At 35.6% G+C, this 18,917-nt stretch overlaps 1 long non-coding RNA gene across 1 annotated transcript in view; it reads left to right on the top strand.

Annotated features, from left to right (window-relative positions):
• Window positions 1-18,917, top strand: part of LOC108707907 — a 231,261-nt gene that overhangs the window by 129,693 nt on the left and 82,651 nt on the right. The window contains exon 4 of the long non-coding RNA XR_001934348.2: window positions 8,780-8,837. This is a non-coding gene — a long non-coding RNA (uncharacterized LOC108707907). The remainder of the gene's footprint in view (window positions 1-8,779; window positions 8,838-18,917) is intronic.

Genomic DNA, 18,917 nt, shown 5'->3' on the forward strand with positions numbered 1-18,917 from the left:
TGGTGGACTTTGAAAAATCTAAGTTTTTTTGGGTAAAACTTCGAATCGAATTCGATCGAATATCTAGTATAGGTCAATCTAAAAAAAAATTCGATCGAATGCAATATTGCTTTTATTCGTACAATTTGAATTTGGCCGTATACAGACCTATTTGTTCAAAAACAGACCTATTCGTCAAAAAAACTTAATTTCGGTGAATTCGAATTTCAACGTTTTTTCAATACGGAATTCGACTCTTGATAAATATGCCCCTAAATCTTGGAAACATTTAGGGGCACATTTACTTAGCTCGAGTGAAGGAATGGAATAAAAAATATTCAAAGTATTTTTTTGTCTACTTCGACCATCGAATTGGCTACATCGACCTTCGACTACGACTTCGAATCGAACGATTCGAAGTAAAAATAGTTCAACTATTCGACCATTCGATAGTCGAAGTACTGTCTCTTTAAAAAAACTTTGACCACCTACTTCGCCACCTACTGAGCATCAATGTTAGCCTATGGGGATGGTCCCCATAGGCTTTCTAGCCAATTTCTGATCGAAGGAAAATCGTTCGATCGATGGATTAAAATCCTTTGATCGAACGAATAGCGCTAAATCCTTCGACTTCGATATTCGAAGTCGACGGATTTAACTTTGAGGGTCGAATATCGAGGGTTAATTAACCCTTGATATTCGACCATTAGTAAATGTGCCCCTTAATAAACCGAATAATCTGGTTTCAATAAGGATTAATTATATCTTATTTTGTAGCAAGTACAAGGTACTGTTTTATTATTACAGAGGGAAAAAATGGATCATTTGAATAAAATGGAATATATGGGAGATAGCCTTCCCGTAATTCAGAGCTTTCAGGATAACAGGTTTCCGAATAATGGATCAAATACCTGTACCTGTACCAGCACTGTTCCTTACGGTTATAGGAGCATGTCAGTATCGCTTTAACAATAATTCTCCCGTAACCTCCTTTTGTGATCCCTAAAGAAATCCGCTGGCCAATGAAGACATATGAAAACAATACGTACCTCACATTGCATATCTTGCATAAAAAATAATTATTCTTAAATGTTATTTTGCTTCCCAAACTATATTGATTAGGAAAGTGAAGAAAGAATTTTCATCTAGCTCATGGTATTTTGCCCACTGGAATCAATTTTCCATTTGGGGTTTATGGAAAATCCTGCATTCTACCCTGGCAGAGAAAAGAATATGGCAGCTACTTCTCACAGCAATAAAACACATCTGTATAACAGGATCTTCAGACTTATAGAATTGTTTAGTTACAGTAAAAGCATTAGATTATTATTTAGACAGGATTCCGAATTAGCCTTTTCTTTTAATGTGCCACGTTCAGTTTCCCTTATTATTCGTGTCGAGAATTTTCTGAAATGAAATACAAATATTTGCACTTCAGAATGTTCATTTTGTCTTCGCACGGTCATTAAACTGATGGGAAGTCCTAGTAAAATTGTTTCTGGATTAGCTTTTATTGCAAAAAGAAGATTTTAGCCTTAGAATAGAGAAGCTAGAATAGAGAAGCATATATTACTTCTGTGCTTAAAAAAAATCGTGTATGGATATAGATATATATATATATATATATATACACTCCAAATCTGAGGAGCATGTACAGCTTATACAGAATAAATAGATTCCACCGGCACACAGGTCTTAGTTGCAAGCATGTTTTATTTGCGTGATGCAACGTTTCGGGGTGATCCCCTTTGTCAAGCATGCAATAAGCATCCTTATTTGAGGTCTATCTCAATATCTCCATAAGTGCAGTGGGAACGGACTGGGAGTAGATCAGTTGGTGAAGTGCCTCCACTCCAGGGAGATACCAAATGCATAGTAGCACACCTCCTGAGCAAATTTACTGGAAATCTAGTGAACCTTTTCATGGCTGTTCTGGGAACAGTGTAAATGGAATAGAATATGGAAATGTAGCTTCCACACTGCCATATTTGTCTCTAATTATCAAAACCATAGAGTGTACCCAAAAATTTAGTATTTTTTCTATATGACTGTCTTTCTGTCCCAGTTGACCAATGGCTTCAATTTACTTATTCTTGGCCACTATGCCAGTACATTCTTGGTCCTTTGTGGGGGGGGGGTTAAGGTAGGGAACCTTATGTGAAGCAGAAGATGAACTATCTTGAGGGGTTCCTTTATGAAAGTGTATATGTATATTGATGATCCATTGTTATGCTAGTCTTTTGGTCCTTTCAAAATCTATGATCACTTTCACCTTCAGGCCTCAGTGGGAGTATGTACTCCCACTTACTATGTTCTTTACCTAAGTCCTCTCTATAGGTGATTTTGTCACCAATTCTGGTCAACATAAACGGCTTTCAAGAGCTAGCCTATCCATTAAATCCATCACACCACCACTGAGAACAAGCAGTGGACTCTCTAACTACTGGGGATTTGACTTTGAAATTAGACCAGAAGCATACTATGCTCAGCTCAGAATGGCCAAAATTTTATATATGTATATATATATATATAAATGTGTATAGGATCCCTTATCTGGAAAGTTCAGAATTACAGAATGTCTGTCTCCTATAGACTCCATTTAATCCAAATAATCAATTTTTTAAAAAAAAAAGATTTTCTTTTTCTCTGTAATAATAAAACAGTTCCTTGTTACAAACTAATATATAATTATTATTTCTTGGAAGCAAAAATTACAAAAAAGTGACAGCCTTTCTGTAATTTGGAGACTTCTGGATAACAGGTTTCCAGATAACTGATCCCATACCTGTGATAAAAACACACAACTCAGTATAATTCTAAATAATCTCAGCCCAATTTTTATAACAATTATTTTGAAACTTTAGATCTCTCTCTAAATTCTATAGGTATACTTCTTCCTTAAAATATAACTATTCTACCTTAAGAGCAATTGATAATAAATACTGGCTGGCTAGATCAAATAAATTTAAAAAAATTGATACAGACTAAAAGATACTCATATATAGTAAAATGTACCTATAAATCCATGAGATCTGTAGAGGAACTGCAGGCCTGTTAAATTTGAAAGGGCAAGTATTCCTAAACACTAAATTTCAATACATTATATTGCTTGGGTCCTAAGAACATCTTCTAACTCTGCTTAACGAAAATATTTTTAAATAATATTCATTTTTTTCATGCAATTCCGATGACTACACAGGAGAGTTGTTTACTACTGCAGAAGACCTTCTTCTTCTTTTAAGCGCATGTGTATTATTAACTATGAATGTGGAGTTTTCTTACTCACTGTCCTTTACAGTGAAATCCTTTTCTCACAAGCATATAGTCAATTTCTTCACAGCTGTATGCAAAATGTTTTCACAGCATCAACCAATATGATAGCTTCCAACTTAATGGGAAAGTGCAAATATACAGATACAGTTGACAGAACAAGCTATATCCTCATACTATACTTATAGGTAGAATAGGAGTGATGATTTACCTTTAGGGGTTTCCAATTTATTTCTATATTTGTAAGATTGTGGTCAAACAGACACTAAAGTTGGCCATAGATGTAGAGATCAGCTCGTTTGGCGATGTCACCAAACGAGTGGATCTCTCTCCCGATATGCCCACATTAAAATCTGTGATATCGGGTTGATCTGATCGTGGGCCCTAGGGCCCAAAGATCGGGTCATAATGCATCCGAAACGGGCAGATGGATCGCGGGACCACATAAACCCACAGATCCGACTGGATTTTTTAACCTGCACAATCTGCCCGACTTTTGGCCAGATATCGATCGGGGAGGCCCGTCGGATGGCCGCACACACGGGCCAATAAGCTGCCAACTTCGTCTGTCTTCGACTTTTATCGGCCCATGTATGGGGGCCTTAATACACTTTAAAGGTTATGTATAATGTTGGAGACTCAAGGGCTACATAAGGGAAACTGTAGACCTGAGTTTGCTAAAGGTTCTTCTGTTCTCTGCATAGTCTACAAAAAATGTTGTACGCATCAATATCTTATGCATCTTATTCAGGGAATGGACTGGTATGAAAATTTGTTGATGTATCACGTCGGCCAGTGAACTATATTAACAATAGAAACTCAGTCATACCATACATTGCTCCATTTGGCCCATCTATAGTCACCTTTACTTTTACTACATTCATTACCAAAACTATAATTCTAAGTAATACATATAAGTAATACATAGGAATTCTTTGTGTACATCAGTATTTTTTTCATGGTAGAGGATGTTAGCATGTGATATCCAAAGGAAAACACCCAAGATAAGTTCAGGTCTATCTTATCTGCTTCACCAAATATGTCCTACTTTAGCATCACAAACTTTACCATAATTAGCATAATTGCCCTCACGTTATATTATGCTTAGCAGGTTTTCTGCAATCCAGTACAGATTTCCATGTTCTCAGTCCAGAGGGTTAATGCAGCTTTAGTGTCTTTCACTCAAGAGCATTATCATCTGGACATCCATGGTCACACGTGTCTGTTACCCTAGAAACCATTGGAGCTAAAGCATATGAATTATTGTAGGTAAACTGCTTATAACGAATATTTACTGTACTTTTCACTGTATTCTCTAGGCTAAGCTACACTGACTATAATTACTTTGGTATAGTTTGCCTCTTAGGAGATATTAAAAATTAAAAAAAAATTAGTTAATCCACAATTTTACCCCCACCCTTGCCAACTCTACTCCACAGCTAATCATCCACTACACAACAGAAACATAAATAAAACAGCATGGGGGCATTTGGAAATCTCTAGGTTTCTTTTACCTGTTTATTTTATGGAGCCGGTAACAAACCCACATTACTGTTTAGCATCAATAAAGTCATTTCTGGTAATATGTTTTTGATATACAAACCTCAATTAAACAAGAGCGGCAGCATATATAAACTGCCAGAATTATCCCCTGCCTATTTAAAGTTTACTTCCATTTTTATTTCAACATTAATTTATTTGATATAACATGATGCACCTATTACAATTGTCAGGAATATATATATATTTATATATATATACATAGTGTGAATTTCAATCCGCATGCACTCACCCTCTTACATCCACGGGTCCTATTCCACCAGTGCTACAACATATAAAGCGTCCCCGGATCCAGACGTATTGTACATAACTTCAGCGATTAGGAATATGGAGCACACAGGTGGTTTGGAAAAATCACGCCTTCTTTATTGAAAAAGTAATGGTAAAATCATCCGTGCAGTACATATGTGGACATGACCTCCCCCACACTTTACGCGTTTCGTGGCATCTCGCCACTTCCTCAGAAGCATATATATATACATAGTTGTCCAATAGAGGAGCACACCAGCGATAAGAGGCAAACCCTGAGCGCCAGTCTGGGGTAGATTAGCAAATATGCACGCTAAGGGTTTATTAAAAGCAAAAATAAATGTGCAAGGTTTATTACTCAATGTTTCTGTTTCCCCACTGGAACCCTCATCAGGATAGAAAAGGAAAACATTCTATCAAAAAAGAGCCCCTAGTCCTTTAACTGATCTAATTGATCTTCTGCTTAATTTTTTCACTTTGAAAATCTGCAAAAAGTTTATTCCAATATAGTTGGGCTCTTACAGATCCTAGAAAGAACATCTTGGTATGAATCATTCTCCTGAAGTCAAAGTTTTGTACTTATTTCTTTCTTTCAAGGAACGAGTACTTTAAAACTTACAGTAGAGACGGGGAGGGGCCTTACAACGAGCCCATCGCAGTGTTGGAAGCTTTTCAGATTTCTCCTTTTTTCACTTACTTGGAGAAGCTTACGGCACTCTCTGTGCACTTTTTTCTTTTTGCCTTTGGTTATTGCCGTGCACCTACTATCAGGAATTTGAATTCCGACGACACCAAACGAGATTTGAAAAGGGATCTGTTATACAATACCCAAGCAACTCTGAAAAGAATAACTATTGGCAGCTTCTGCAATTCACTCCTTCTATGTGAGAGAGAGAGAGAGAGAGAGAGACAGAGAGGAAATCATTGTCTTGTTTAACTCTTTCAGGGACAAGAAGGCCGGTGATGGGTTCATTGGCTTTTTGCATCGTCTTTGCCACCGGACAAGGTAACTTGGCATCTGCATATGGAGCAAAGAAGGGAAGGAAGTTTGAGGAAACCCTAGTAGCCGAGAGGTTAATACTTTGCAAAGTCCTGTAAGATATTTATTTTACTGTTTCTTTTATTGGGGGGGGGGACTTTCCAAAGACGGATTTTATTAACCCCGGCTGGCCGTGTTCAGTTAGAAAGGGGTTTCTCCCTCTTTCTTTCTCTCTTTTTTTTTCTTCCCATAAGTTGCTGTGCGAATGAATCAGATTTACTCAGGACAACATTCCTTGTCATCGTTCTGTTAAGCAGCCACGATTCCATCCCTGGCTGATGGGCAGAGAAAGTGGGCAGTTTGCCAGGTAGACGTTTCCATGACTCCCAACCCCCATAGGTGATGCTTTTTTTTTTTTTTTTAGTTCCCAGCTAATTTAATGAAGAGTGGGCTGAGCTGAGAGTATACAATAAAGCTAGACAATAGCAGCCTTCGTAATATCAGCAGAATGGTTTATGGGAATGCACTCCCCACTTGGCAGAGGATCATGTGACCTTACGGCTGTGATTTTGTGTTGGTGCCAAGGGGACATGGAAAGCAGCACCCGTGCTGACTTTTTTTTTTTCTTTTTTTCTTTCATGGCTCAGAAAATGGCGGATCTTAATACTTGACTTTAGCCAGACTCAGCAAGCGATTCAGCTTTAAAGCACAACTTTGCTTTTTATTCTGGCTTTTTTGGCAGGCCACCAGGAGGCTGTCTCTTTCACGCCTGATAAATTTTTGCTGCTTATCTTCATATGAGAAAAGGACAATATAAGCAATATTAGCTACTAATAACCAATTTTTTGTGTTGAAGTAAAACCGGACGTTCAGTGCATGGCTCATCTCGTTGAATCCTTACGCCGTTTCAGTAGCAGAAACTTTTCTTCTAGTCTTGTAAAGAGCCGGCTGATAAAGCGGGCAAATGGGGTGAGAGCATTAAACATGAGCTCATTTCTCCTCAGTGCAGCACACTGGCACCCTGCCTCTTTGACCCCTTTGCTCCCGCAGATCTGTGAATTCTCTTTTGCTAAAAATCAGTGCCGGCTACAAAGTAATTTCTGGATTTCTTCCCACCTACGTCGCCGCTCAGGCTCTTGCGGCAAGGATTGGTGCAGATTTTGCGCAGTGCTTTGTGCCTGGAATTCTGAGAAGAACCGAGGTGGGGGAAAAAAGCTTCATGTGCCATGTTCTTTTTTTTTTAAGAAGGAGGTTGAAAATGTCACCAAAAAAGTGAGGTTTTTATATCAAGATGCAGAAGTGTCAAGATTTTTGTGGGGGACATTCTAAATTTTCCGCCCCCCCACCGCGTTCAATTTTTTTTTTTAATGGTTCATTTGTACCTATGTGACTTTACCCTTTACTATTGGATAAACGGCAGGTATAATATTTAATTTGTATATTTTAGCTGTTCTTTTTTTATCGCGATTGGGTATTTGTTTGTACAAATTCTCTTCACACCTGAAGGGCTTTTAGACTTGCTAAAACTTTATACTGTTATCCCACGTACGTTGTATATTCACTGTCATTTCCTAACGTTAATAATGTCATTCTTTATTCAAATGTAAACTGCTGTTTTATATTTCCTTTTAATGCCACCAAATAGTACGAATGATGTTAATATTTTCAGCAATTCCTTTATTTCCTTTTTAGTTTAACGTAAAAACATTTCGGATCTGTTCAGGGCGTCTGTTTAACAACCTAATCCGATCTGTTTTATGTGACATGTTTATGAAAGCCATAAAAATATGTTTTTGTGCCTTAAGTGGAACACTGGGCACGCAAAATGATGTCATTGCTGTTGTGTTGAGTTTTTATCTCGCTTTTTTTTTTTCACTTGTCATTTTAGAAAAATTAAATAATTGTGTTCTTTGAGACGGGGGAAAAAAAATAACACAGAATAAATAAAGTTCCCGAAAGTGTGCGCAGCTGTGCCTCCAACTTATGTATGCATTCATAATGTCATAAAACATTTTAATAATGGTTCATTGTGTTGTGAAACTTTAAAGCAGCTCGTGCAGATTTTGAGCAACAATAATAATAAATAGGCCAGGTAAAATCCTGTGTAGGAAGTCACTTTTGTTCAATTGCTTTCTTTTCGAAATGAAGGTATAGGGTCCTAAGCAACCTAAAATTATTAGAATATCATCAAAATGTTAAAAAAACAAACAATTTCCATAAATTCATGAAGCATCTTCTCGTTTGGCAAATACGTCATTTCCTTCTATATTTTGCATGTTTCGTCACAGTTGATTTTGACAAATATTTCTGCAAATTATCTTTAACAGAGAATCTTCAGTTCTAACATGAAGTTTTCTTTGTATGGTTGTTAAAAAGGTGTGTGTGTGTGTGGGGGGGGGGGTTGCTGGTGGTAGAAAAGTAGCTGTAAATGATACCCTATATACATTTCACACAACTGTATTTTCCATAAATTAACTGTGAATGATTAAACCATGTCGTACAGCTGATTTTTAACTTGTGCAATGCAATTTTTGATGCATTTTTACCCTTTTAAAATAGCAACAAAATCATCTAGGAATAAAGTCAACAACAAAGTATGCCATAAAGTCAACAATAAAGTTGCCATAAAACATAAACGCTGCAAAAAAAAAAAAAAGAAATGTTTTCAGTTTGGTGTTTTTTATTATTATACTGCGGTGTTTATTTCTATGCAGTATTAACAGAATTTTCTCCTGATTTCAGTGCATAAACAAAGAAAAAAGAAAAAGACAGATGCCCTCCATTCTGGACGCAAAGCAAGGTAATGAAATAAACATATGTTTATCAATGGCCTAATAGACATATCAAGCAGTTATTTTAAGATGCAAATATCGAAAAAATTGCCTTCTGTTTGCTGACAAAATTATTCATCTCTAAAGGTTTTTGCATAAAATAATCAGTGAAGAACTCTTGTATTGCCAGTATGTTTTGTGGTTGTTATACTTTGTTAGATATATATATATATAGAGATATATATATATATATATATATATATATATATATATATATATATATATATATATATATATATATATATATATATATATATATATATATATATATACCAAAATCAGAAATCAGATTCCACAATTCATAATGAATTTGGAATTTTTTTTTTTTTTTTTTTGCAAATTTTGATTAACTAATTCACCTTCATCGCTCACCGGCTAAATTACCTAAGTTTGAGCTTGCATGGGGTTTTCTGCTTAAAAGTTCCTACATCCTCTGTTTAGAAAAAAAATGGGAGATACGGAAATATTTATTTGATATGGTCTCATGAAAAATGAGTGGCTAGAAAAAAGGGAGAGACTGAAATATTTATTTTGATGTGGTCTCATTAAAAATAAGTGGCGCTTTTTTTAGAGCTGATGGGGGGGGGCGGGAAAATAACTTTTCAAAACTGCTGATCATTATTGAGTTTTCCAAAGCTGTTTCCCATCATACCTTGTACAACATAATGGGAGAAAGGGCGGTGACAGTGAGTTCCGTTTTGAGAGAGGTTTTGCATCAGTTGCAGTCTTTCGGTGCCTGCTTGCTTGGCAGTTCTAAACTGTTTTTGCAGTCGTATAGAAACTAAGGTTTAGAGTTTTTACTGCCTAGTTTTTCTATAGCTGGGCAATTATTCAATAGGAGCAACATTGATAACTAATATATATAATGCACTTTATCTCCAGATTATCAAGGTGTAAAAGTCTGTATACAATAAGTTTGGAAATATTTTTGGCTAAATGACAGAATTCAAAACCTTTGTACCTTATTCATTTATCTTTATTATCCATAATGTTAAAATGAACCAAATATTTGTAATCATCTTCTGTTTTTTGTTTTAAACCAGTGCTTTTCACACATACCCAAATTGTGTGTTCTGCATAAATATAACAATATAAAATTAATGTTTTATAATAAAATAACTAAATTTTTTATGCCTGCCTGTAGATTGAAAATCTCTCTATATAATTAAGTTTTGATTAAAAATATTTTTTTTTCTTGCAGCCTCAGTTTTCACTATATAACACATATAAAATATATATAATGTCTCTATGATATTGTTGGATTGATTTTTTTTCCCAAACAAAAACAGATCGAATCAAAGAAGATACATGTGCTGTTTTGTCTACGGCAGAAATGGTTTAAAATGCTTATTTTACCTTCTAACATAAACCCGTAGATCCGATCTTGTGGTGAATTCCTTTGCTCAAGCTCGTTTCTATGGGTCTGTGTCATTATGGATCTGGAACTACATTTTATGATGCCTAAATGTAATCATTGGGTTTGAGAACTGTTGCATTTTAAATGACGCACACTTGGAGATATTGTAAACTTATACGGGCAAGAACTATTTTCTTATGTACATGTTTATTTTTTAGCATATTTAGAAAGCTAAAGGGGTATATATATATATATATATATATATATATATATATATATATATATATATATATATATATATATATATATATATATATATATATAAAACTGCTACATTGCATTTGCCATTTGGTATGTTCAAATTAAAGGATGGTTAAAGGGGTATTTTTTCAGTTTATAAAGTTTTTTTGGTTATTGATAAAATGGCAAAAAATGTATTAAGCTGCATTATTAGGGGAAATTTTTTGCACCTATTTGTTGACCACATAATACAGTTTATTAAAGAAATAGAAAAATGAAATAGAAAATCAGACATTTTAGACTATTTTTTCTGAGTGTCTAGGGAAGAAATGAAGATGTGGACTCCATTGGAAATGTGTGCATCCAGGTTGAGGTAGTAGGTTGTATGGTTTAGAATGACACCCTGGGAGTTAACTGTACAACCTTCTAGCTTTCCTTGGAGCTCACTTGAACCATCGAAGAATCATCAACCTCTGGACGAAAGAGCTGTCCAAATTTGTGTTTTGGGCTTTTGTATAGAAAAACTGTATTTTTTTTTAAATGTGTTTTTTTTAAGTTTTGACATAAGCTGACAAATTCAAATACAAATGAATGAACTACACTGAGTTTTTGTGTGGCAAAACATTGTTCCTTAAGAAGCACCTGGTAGCCATTTAAAAAATGTAGGAATAATAATAATAAAAAAATATATATATATATAGATATATATATATCTATATATATATATACATAAACATATATATATATATATATATATATATATATATATATATATATATATATACACACAGTATATAGTGAACTATTTCAGCATTTTAAACTGTTCAGTTTAGATATGGATATGTTCATTGTCTATAATATATAATATCTAAAAACTTTAATACATTCAGCTGTGGGGATAAAGCACCTCTTATGAGAACTTAAAACTGTTGGAAAGGTTAGTTGAGTGCAGGACATTGGCAACACAATAAATCTATTCAGATCATAGGGGGCAGGAGAAATGCCTCCAACTACCAAGGAGTTTAAGGGTAGCTAAAGAAATTATTTTAGTACAATACAGAGGCACATTGATTATTTGGTGGGTCAAAAAAGATTTTTACACAATCATTAGGATTTATCAGGTGAATGAGAGAGGATTGTTGTGATCATCAGCACGTGTGATCAGTGTGCATATGAAAGTATAATATTGCATAAGAAACAATTTTCCATATTTTCTGTCTTTGTTTCATGCACAGTTGCCCAGTTAGAGACCAGGCTCCCTATTTTTAGATAGTGGTATGGGGAAATGACAAACTAGTCATGGTCATGATGTTAAAGACAACACCAAATATTTTCAAGTGAGGTTGGTTGTGCAATGGGGCCGGGACCACACAGAGACACAGATGGCTCATTTATCAACACTGGGCAAATTTGCCCATGGGCAGTTACCTATAGCAAACAATCAGTGATTAGCTTTTTGAAGCCAGCTGCAAGTAGAACAATGAATGCAGCAATTTGATTGGTTGCCATGGGTTAATGCCCATGGGCAAATTTGCCCAGTGTTGATAAATGACCCCCAGTCTGCCTTAAAGTTCTCTTATATATTGGTAAGCACAAGTGCAGAGGATTATATGTTTGTAGGTATTGTCATGATGTTACAATGGAGAGGAACGTCCACCAGAAGGAGAATTTGGAATATGAGTAGAAGAAGATCAAAGGCTGCTATACATGGGGACTCATGGATAGATGTATGCATAGAGAAAGGATCGAAACTATCCTTTTAAATCTTCAGTTAATCTTAATCAAATGCAGGTTTTAGTTGCTTGGCTTGTGGACAGTGTACAACATGACAGACCTGAGAAAATATAAACAGTAGCTATAAATAAGAGTTATACAAGAAACTCAGGCTTGTTTAAAACTTGAGCATCTTTAAGGCAGAGATATGGTGGCTTTATGTTCTTATTGCTGGATTTAAAGAAGATGGGGGTCTGGGTATTACAGAAAGTCAAGGACCACAAACTGAGATGAAGGCATGTCTGACCTACAGCTCTCCATCTCTTTCTGAATTACAGCTATTTTTCTACCACAAGCCTATAGTTGAGTGCTGGAATTGTAGTCAACATACAGAGAGGATGGATAACAGACATTCAAAAACATTATAACCATTTTAATATGTTTAACAAGCATTCTTGAAAAACGGTAATATCTATTGCAAAATACACGGCACATTGACTAAAGGAGTGGAACTTGCAAAAACAAAAAAAAACTAAGCAATTTACTGTTTTACCCATATTGCAACGTTCTTTTCCAGAAAATCAGAAAGAAAAAAATTTCAGCTACATGGGATTCAGTTGGTGGTGCATGGATGATGGATCCATGTATTTATAACCTGTTCAAAGCAAGTGTTAGGTACTGGGTTGACCACAATGCTTCTTACTGTACCTTATGCACCAAAGTAGTATATATTAGTATATATTAGTATATATTAGTGCATGTGCAAGCCCTTATGCCTTTTGTGCTTTTCACAGATTTGTTCTTCCTTTTGGTCTCCTTGATGCTGAGCTCCCAGTGAAAATGCCATCTCTGCTCTAACTTCTAAGTGACAAAAATATGAAGTTTATTATTATAATTACCCTTGAGTTGATTGCATTTAGTTACTACTATGGTCAAAATTTTGCAAAAAGTAACTGCAAGAGGAGGGGACGTTTGGCCGAATTTCAGGTTATGGGCGAGGTTCCTCTCTTTTGCTATGATCTTCACACTGAGGATTCTCTTTGTCCAGCTCCAAGTACCGTTAAAGCAAATTTCCGGCTAAAATGACAGATGTTAACTAACTGAATATTATGTGCTGCTATACACAATATTTTTTGGTGCAGTGCAAAGGTTTATAGGCATAAACGCAAGCAAGATGAATAAACACACTATCAGTACATGCCAACATAGACCTTTTATATACGGAGGCAATGTACCACTGCAACCCAATATTAGAAGTATTTTTAATACTATATATAAATATATATATAGGCAACCCTGAACCTAAAAGATTTTTTCTATTTTTTATGTGTTTGGTTACTGAAGTTTTTTTAGTCCAAAGATGAAAAATGCATTTTTCTACCATAGAGAGAAAATAAATGACATGATGATATTGAAATGATGAAATGATATTTCACAAACTTTATGCATATTTACATATGTATGCAATTGGTGGACTTTTTACAGATTAGCAAACTTCGCACCTATTATTACTTTACCCTTGAAGATCTACTTTTATTATTGAACTTTTCATTTTATACATATTTATGCATAGTAAAGAAATACAGGTACATAGATGACTAAAGCAGGAGAACAAAAACAACAGTATCCTCAAAATTCTCTTATACAGTTCTTTTATAAATACTCCACACTTCTGGAGACATTTGCATTGCACTAAAATTATAAAACCAAATCCTGGGACTTTTTCTTAGGACACAACCCATATTTATCCACGCTCTGCCCAAATCTTGACTATTTAGGCCAAATGCCAGCCTCTTCGGCTAGTTGGCAAGTATTATTTTGTGCAGAATTCCCACTTCACCCTTTCATAAATTGAAATACATTTTCATAAACATTTCCATAAATGTGCATTGTAGGTTAATGTATATGGACCCTTTCAAACAATTTGTTTTTTTAATTAATTTAAAATTTACCATTACCATTGATGGAATTCTCTATGAAAGTCTACCAAATATATTTGAAAAATGTAATATTTACTGTTACTATGACAAGTGTTCCTTTAATTACAACAGCATTAATGCCCAGTGTCAGATTTATTACAATTCAAACTGGATAATCCTGATGGATTCACAGCAGTTTGAAATTTATAACAGTTAGGAAAGTATTTGAAGAAATTGGCACATTCATCAAAGCTTTTTTTTTTTTATCCATTTATATCCATCCAGTATCCATTTATAAAAATGAATTTAGTCCTCTCCAATGGGTTGTGTGGGAGAGTTAACCCTTCTGATGCAATAGAAAAAAAAAGAGAACATTGATAACTTCATGCTTATCTTTAGGTAAGGTGTTTATGTGGAAATGATTAGAAAATCATCAGGTTTAGTTGTTCTTACACTTGCGTGTAATAATAATCCTAAATAACCCTAAATGAATTAACCAACAGGCCATGCTTTATACCAGGAAAACAGCTGTGGCAGACTTTAAATATAGAGCACAGTCTCTTTGCTTCATTAGTTCATGTTGGATGAAGATAAAGCCAAAATACTACTTTCGGGGGAATGTAATAAAAATCGCTAACGGAAATACTATTCGCAATGCGAAAAGTTATGCCTTTGCGCGAACAAATTTTGCTTTGTGCGAATTTAATATAGCTTTTGCGAGCCCGGAAACTGTTTAGCGACCACTTCCGCTGGTGAAAGACCGTTTGCGAATTTTATAGTTTGCGCCAATGCGCAGTAAATGTAATAAAACTTCTTACTGAAAAAGTCGTTATGTTTGCTCCAAAAGATTACGACACCTTCAAGCACTTCTTATGAGTGCGCAATTAAAATTCGCAATGCGCAATTAAAATTCGCAATGCGCAATTAAAATTCGCAATGCGCAATTAAAATTCGCAATGCGCAATTAAAATTCGCAATGCAATAACAGTTTAAGGAACAATATTACATTGCGAGATGTGGATTTTTAGTCTTATTGGTGTGAATTGTTTTGCTCTTTGCGACTTTTATTACATTCCCCTGTTTATACCTAAAAGTTTGCACATCTCAAACTGACTAACACTATTCTGCATAATCAAAATGTATGGGAAAGGTGGTAATAATAACGCTTTGTGCCAAATGAAATACTAAATAGTTAAGCCAAAGAGACCCTGATCATTTTAAAAAGTACAGAGTTCTTGGCATGAAGCAGAAAGTACAGTAAATCCATATTTGGATCAGATGCAAGACCCTGCATACTGGGATCACTCATGCATTTGCTCAACACTCAGAATATCCTCACTGATTCTTATATTGAAGCCCAGCAGCACAAATATGGGGGGGCTGCTTCCCTTTCTTGCAGTAAAACTCTAAGAAAATATATTCTTACTGTTTCCAAATATCAAATCATTAATATGATTAATATAAGTAAATATATTTTAGCAACACTTATCATCCAACTGTACTTTCTGTTACATAGCCTGTCCATACCTCCCAACATTTTGGAAGTAAAAAGAGGGACAAAAAATTTTTTCCCGCACGTAGCGCAGCAATTTTTTGACCATACCCCTTTTTGTGGCCACACCCCCTAATTTCCATGTTTGTTTTAAAAAATTTGCCAGGTTATGAAAGTTTGAAAATATTTCTCCTTATCTAAACTGTGTTTTTGTTTCTCAAAATTGTTACAAAGTATCTTATTTGCACCTGTTAGCTGTTCTGGGCTCTCTGCTAAAAGCCAATTAAGTGAGAAACTTTGTTTCTTTTTCTGGCTGTTCAGTGCAGAGAAAAGAGGGACTTTCCAGTACAAATGAGGGACAGCGGGTTGAGCTGTCAAAAGAGGGACTGTCCCTCCGAAAAAGGGACAGTTGGGAGGTATGGCCTGTCTGTACTATCCATTCCGTAACCCATATATTTAAGCTGCAGTGTAACAAACATAGGCTTGCTTCTTTGGAACCTACTCACTTGTTATGCATACTAAGGCCCATTTGCTAAACGGGTGTACTTTTTGGGTGCAAGCCCCTCAAAGTTGCATTTTTCCCAAACATTGTAGCAGGCAACGCCACTATAGTGTGCACAGCAGCTTATGTGATTGATTTAAGTCAATTTTAGTGGCAGATTTATCAGGATTTTTTATAAATAGATAACTAAAGTTCAAAGGAACAGGAACATTTTTTAAAAAAATATAAAATAATATATTGCTTATAATCTACTATGGGATTTAACAGTAAGGGCAATGATACCTGTGATGTTTTTTCGTCCGACTGCCTAACACAGAAACTTTGGCTATTGTGTGACGTGTATGTTTTCCCACTGGTGATTCACAATAGTGTCTGTGGGAAGAACACTAGGGACATTTTGTCACCTGCAGTAGCACAGATTTACCACCGCAGATAAAATCTTCCATGTGACTTTGCCCCCAATGAAAATTGGAAAGAAGGACTTTATCAGTCTTATCAGCGGTCCCCAACCTTTTTTGCCAGGGACCGATGTAAAGCCCTAATTTTTTTAAAGGACCGGGGGGCGTCAACTACACGCGGCGCATCAATTGCTGGTGGCGCTTAAACTTTGCGTGTGCCGTGTCAAATTCGGACATGCGGCCCAGTTCAAGTATTTCCGCAGCCCGGTAGTGGGCCGCAGCCCAACGGTTGGGGACCCCTTTTGTAGGTTATTGTATTGAAAGGCACATACACTGCTTGAACCAGGTCTAAGTAAGCCATAGCAAACAATCATATGTTTGAAAGAGATAGTTAATGCTCCTTGGAGTACTATGGGTTACTATGGGTTAGCAAACGTTACACCTTTTATTGCATTTTTATCTCTGAGTTGTATCCACACATTTTCAAATGGTTTTAAAAAAAATTAAATATTTTTCATTTGTACCTTGAAAATCTAATTTTGGAGACATGAAAGAATCCTCTTTTCTTATTCCTGGTACTTGTTTTACGATGTAGATTTATGAATGATACTTTAAAGGAGAACTAAAGCTTAACTAAAGAAGTAGCTGGAAATATAGTACATTATGTTTTGGGCGTCTGTATCAGCCCAAGATAACCACATCCCTTTAGCAGTAAAGATCTGTGTCTCCAAAGATGCCCCAGTAGCTCCCCATCTTCTTTTCTGCTGATTCACTGCACATGCTCTGTGCTGCTGTCACTTACTGAGCTTAGGGACCCACTCACAATATACAGTACACATAGAATAGAAATGTCACAATATAAGGCTGATTAGTAATTAATACAGATAATTACTACATGGCAGCTCATAAACCAGCGCAATTAGCATCAGAATTTAATAATCAGCCCTGTAGCATCATCTTATATTACAGACAAACCTCATTTTCTGTTGATAATTTAACCCCTAAGATTAGCTTCTCAACAGCTGCTCAGAGACACTTGGTGGACCAAGATGGTGACCCCCTGTGACAAGTTTGAAGTCCTGGATCATTGCTGGTGCAATATGGCATATTTAGCCACATTCATTCTCAGAGTTTAGTTCTCCTTTAAAGGAGAAGGAAACTTGAATCACCAAATGTTAGCCCCACCCCAAGTAAAGGCAAACACTTACCTGATTCCTAGGCTGGTGCTGCTGTTCCTGTTTCTTCACGGGGTGGATAGTAGAGAGAAAAGCCAGACATTAACAAAAAAGTTGCCTTTTTTACTCATTGCGGAGGCATTAAAGAAAGAAGAAGCTGAAGCAGATGATCAGTGCACCGTCCCAGGGTATCAGTAATGTGATAACAATCAATAGGAGGATGCCTAAAAATGTGTACACTTACTTACATTTTCCTTCTCCTTTAAATATCATTCTTTTTTTAATACTGTATGTAAATAGTAATACATATACAGCCTTTAAATTTAGTTAAAGAATCTTTTGGCAACTATCTTGCTCGCAATTATCTCTTTTCCTGCCTTTTCTACAGCTTCTAAAATAGTTTTTATAAAGATTCTTTGTTACAATTATACTGTCTAGATGAATATTGACATTTATATTGCTTCAATGTATTATTTGGAAGTTTTTATATTCTGTAATGGGTAAACAACCCTTGTTAACCATTAGTACCAGAAGCTGCCTTTTTATTTGAATATTTAAAGGGGTTGTTCACCTTAAACGGATTCTGTAATGATTTTTATAGTGTTGTTTTTATTTCTAAATTACACTGTTCACACTGCAAATAATTCACTCTAATATGTCAAATTGAATTCCTGAACCAACACATGTATTTATTTTTATTTGTAATATTGGCGTGTAGGCGCCATATCAGGTCATTTTGCCTGGTCATGTGCTTTCAGAAAGAGCCAGCACTTTAGGATGGAACTGCTTTCTGGCAGGCTGCTGTTTTCGTTCTCAATGTAACTGAATGTGTCGCAGTGGGACATGTACCCTGTATTTTTACTATTGAGTGTTGTTCTTAGATCTGCCAGGCAGCTGTTATCTGGTTAACATCCCATTGTTCTGCTGATGGGCTGTAACCCCAAAAATCTAGCGATTTGGGAGTAAAACACTCATACGGTTAAATTTTTCCCCAACCCAACTTTTTCAAGTTATTTTACTGATAAATAAGATAAAATTGTGGAGGGGAGTTTGGACAAGCTTGGTCTTCATTATTTTTATTTTTTTTTATAGTTTTTATATTTGCCTTCTTCTTCTGACTCTTTCCAGATTTCAAATGGAGGTCACTGACCCCATCTACAAAACAAATACTCTGTAAGGCTTCAAATGTATTATTATTGCTACTTTTTATTACTCATCTTTCTATTCAGGCCTCTCCTATTCATATTCCAGTC

Source organism: Xenopus laevis, chromosome 2L (assembly GCF_017654675.1).
Source record: "Xenopus laevis strain J_2021 chromosome 2L, Xenopus_laevis_v10.1, whole genome shotgun sequence".
Taxonomy (NCBI): domain Eukaryota; kingdom Metazoa; phylum Chordata; class Amphibia; order Anura; family Pipidae; genus Xenopus; species Xenopus laevis.